At 37.7% G+C, this 4,209-nt stretch overlaps 1 protein-coding gene across 1 annotated transcript in view; it reads left to right on the forward strand.

The window, feature by feature from the left end:
- Nucleotides 1-4,209, forward strand: part of LOC118742855 (5-hydroxytryptamine receptor 2B) — a 47,146-nt gene that overhangs the window by 29,980 nt on the left and 12,957 nt on the right. The gene's annotated exons all lie outside the window — the stretch shown is intronic.

Consider the following 4,209-nt stretch of genomic DNA (forward strand, 5'->3'; position numbering starts at 1 on the left):
TTTTTTTTCTAATCTTGCCTTCCCGAATAGCGAGTAGACCGGATTTTTACAATCGAGTATTTATTTTATTAAAAATTTGACTTGAACACTCTTATTAATTTTATATCTGAATGCTGGAAAGTTTTCTACTTTCTAATGACAGGCTCAGGAAAAGGCCATACCAATGGGGTTTCGGCAACAGGGAGAGGGTTGTTAGATGAGTTGATGCGAGTGGGCTTATAAAGAAGTGATTAGTGAGCCTGACGAAGCAACTCGAGTTCTTCGCCTGCGTTGGTGGAATTCAAGGGGTGAGAGTTGCCGAAGGTATTTTCCAAAACGCGATGAATGTAATCTCCTTGCCACGACATTCGGTTCTACATGATCGAGTCTTTTCCGACAAAGGATTGTTGTTTTAGCGATCTAATCTTGTTAAGATCAGTGAACCACATTTAGTGTGAATTTTTTCATTAATTTTGTACTTGTAATCAAAAATACTACTTCGAACTTATTTCGTTTTTGACTGTTGTTGCTTCCGACCGGGTTTGTGTACGATGTATCTATTTTGGAACGGGATATAAGGGATGACGGAAAGTCGTTCCAAAATATAACTTATTTTGCCTTGTTTATTGAAGTCTGGTGAGGAGATGTAGTGACCTTCGAAATAGTAGCTATAGCTGCTACCTACAGTGGAGAGCAGTAAAGAGTACATGGTGTTTTCGTTAAATATTTGCAAGGTTTTTTAAGTTACAATTTTTTGTTATTTTTTCATAAAAATAAAATTAAAAATTAATACCATGTGTTTATGAAAAAATAACAAAAAAACTTTGACTTTAAAAATCTTGCTAATATTTAACAAAAACCATCATGTACGCATTACTACTCCCCACTGTATGTGTTAATTATTGTTGTTCCTCCACACCATTTTCAATCAAAACCGGCCTCAAATGCAATAAAGTTGTTGAATATTATTATTTAGCAAATTACAGACTTATCTATTTTTGCGGGGAAATTGTAATTTCAATAATGATTTTTGACTTACAGCAAAGGTTACTATAGTAAAAAAATATATGTAAACAAAACTGGTTTCTTTGGGTTTTTCTTAATTTAAAATGGGAACCCGGTTTTTTAAAAGTGCCCCTCTTCGAATAACTAGAAAACCGGTTTTAGAAAAAGGCAATTAATCGAACACCCTAGTGTTTGGCAAGCATTTATTATGAATCGTAAACTACACGTAATTTTTCGATTAAATAGAGGTAATTTATATATTCCTTAATATGATTTGACATTGATGTTGTAAAGCAAAAAAGTATATCGTCACAAGAAATGCAAAATAACGCAACTTATAAAAAATTCAAAATTCCCTTTTTGATTGCTATGATGAATTTCATCGAATTAAAACTACCCACATTGTTTTTTGAAAAAAAAAAAAATAGTCACGACTTTTTCCATTTCAGTGACGATGTTGTTACGTTATTTTGCATTTCAGGTGACGATATACAGTTCTGTAGTTCACTTGCGAGTGAATTTCAATCAAATTCAATTTAAATCCGACTATCGTTATTTTTTTAACTCTCCATATTTTAAATTCCGAGTCAATTTGGATGTTCCACGAAAATAGGGAGCTTTAGTGGACCCACTCTGACTCATTCGGTTTGAAGGTTCACTGAGGTCTGCATGAGATGCGACTGCAAGTCGGTGTCTGCCCTGGAGCAAGCGGCTCTCCACATTTGAACCGAGTGCTGGTTTGGCCATGTGTTTGGGACCCGCCACGTAAACAAAATGTCGAATGAAAATTATAGAAGAGAAGTTAGAATGTGTGGATCCTTAATGGCAGAGAAGCCTCTGCTCGGCTGGTTAATATCCTAGGGAATAATAAGGCTGACATAACCGCTATCATATTTAGTATAACTGCGATGAACGAAGAAAGCAAGAAACACGTGGGGCTTACGACGTCTACCACAGCTGTAAAGGAGCTTAAATTAGGTATCGGATTTCGTGCGGGAAAGAAACTCCGAGTACTACCAAAAGCGTTTTTTCGCGGCATGCCACATGAAGCCAAGTCTTTCTCTACTTGGTCTTTCCACAGCAGTGGGGGCCTTCCTCTTCCGCTGCTACCACCAGCGGGTTCCGAGTTGAATACTTTCAAAGCTAGATAGTCGGTGTCCATTCGATTGACATGGCTATGCCAGCAAAGCCGCTGTATTTTAATTCGTTGCACTATGTCTACGTCGTTGTTAAGCTCTGTGTGAATACGCTGACTGTTTGTTCGATGACAGGAGTTACTTCGTCTTGTACTCGTTGATTACCAAACCCAATCGGAAAAAGCAGAACAGACTTCGCGGCTCTTGTTACCGAAGATGTCGATGCCACCGGCATACGGCAGCAATTACACGCACTTACAAACCATTTTTTTTTTTGACCGGTTAAGATCTGCGTCCTTTAATATCTTCTCTAACATCATATTTAAAAAAAATACCACGAAAGGGAGTCGCCCTGCTTGAAACCCCGTTTGGTAGAAGATGGCTCGGAGAGGTCTTTCCTAATTCCGAGGGAGCTGGTGGTATTGCTCAACGTCATTTTACACAGTCGTATCAGTTTCGCGGCGATGCCAAATTCAGACATAGCGGCGCATAGGCAACTCCTTTTACTTCTGTCGAAAGCGGCTTTGAAGTCGACAAATAGGTGGCTAACTCCGACATATTCGGTTTAAAGGCTCACTGAAGTTTGCAGCGTCTGTTTACCAGTAGGTGCGGTTACAAGCGGGCCTCTGTCTTGGAGCAAGCATCCAAAAAAGAAGAAGAAGTTGTTCACTTTAAGAAAGGTCTTTATAAAATTTTATTTGTGTAGAACCGATCATCTTACTAAGCTGTACAAAGACAGAGTCAATATAAATCAATATAAATGAGCTTTAAACCCAAATGACAACCCAGATTTTTACTCGATTTTAACACTGCACCTATTTCCATGGAAATTACTTAGAAAATGAAAGGTTACTGGACTTAATCCTTTATAATTCATATTCATATATGTTCTCCGTTTGTAATGCAGTAAAGTAATTTACTATTAACCAAAAAATTAACTGCCTGTTGTGCTGTCGTGGTGGCGTGGTTAAATTTATGCACCTTCAGGTGGCAGCATTCATGCAGTCTCTCATTAAAAATACTTTAATTCCTATCTTTCGGATTATTTAGAATCTATATGGGGATCTCATTAAATTCCTTCTAATATTAACTCTCTGGAATAGTACCGATGATTAACACTATAGAAATCCATACAGATTTTAGCCATCTAACACAAAACCTGAAGCATTTAGCGTGAGTAGAAAGAACAGGATAAATCTCAGAGGGAGGGTAATCTCACATGCTCTCTTTTTCATTCGTTAACTGTATGGCGTGAGGCGCAAGTCGCCTGGAGATATAGTTTGATGAATATTACGTTTTTGTTTTGACTTAGTTTAAAGTAATATTATTATTACTAGTGTTCGCCCAGCGGTTGAAATTCAACCGATAAAATTAAGGATAGTTTATGTAAGTTGAATGAGCTAAAATAACATTAGTTGGAATGGGTTAAGTGGAGAGGAGTTTAGCTTAGTACTTGGCATAACATAACATAACCATAACATAAGAATAAATAACATAACATATGAAGCATAACACACCACAATATAACATCGCACACTCTTCAGTTGTATTTCCTTTTTATCCCTTATTCACCTCTATCTAAATCTTATTTATTTTGGTTCATTTTATCCCAAATGATGTTGCCTTTGATGCCACATCAAGTGATATCATGTCATGTGGTGAAATTGGGTGTGGTGAGCTGCGGTGTGGTGGAATTGGGTGTAGGAGTTACGGTGTGGTGAATTTAGGTATGGTGGATTCAGGTGTGGTGAGTTAAGTTATGGTGAGAAAGTTGAGGTGTGGTGAATTAAGGTGTGGTGAATTTTGGTGTGGTGAGTTGAGGTGAGTTAAGGTGTGGTGAGAAAGTTGAGGTGTGGTGAATTAAGGGTGGTGGATTTAGGTGTGGTGGATTTAGGTGCGGGGGTTAAGGTGTGGCGAGTTGAGGTGTGGTGAATTTAGGTGTGGGGAGTTAAAGTGTGGTGAATTAATGTGTGGTGAGCTCAGGTGGAGTAAGTTTTTAAGTTAAGATGAGTTAAAGTTAAGGGGTTATGATTTTTATCCTTATCTTCATCTTCATCTTCATCTTCATCTTCATCTTCATCTTCATCTT

Source organism: Rhagoletis pomonella, unplaced genomic scaffold, assembly GCF_013731165.1.
Source record: "Rhagoletis pomonella isolate Grant_MI unplaced genomic scaffold, Rhpom_1.0 Rhpom_scaffold_00007, whole genome shotgun sequence".
NCBI lineage: Eukaryota > Metazoa > Arthropoda > Insecta > Diptera > Tephritidae > Rhagoletis > Rhagoletis pomonella.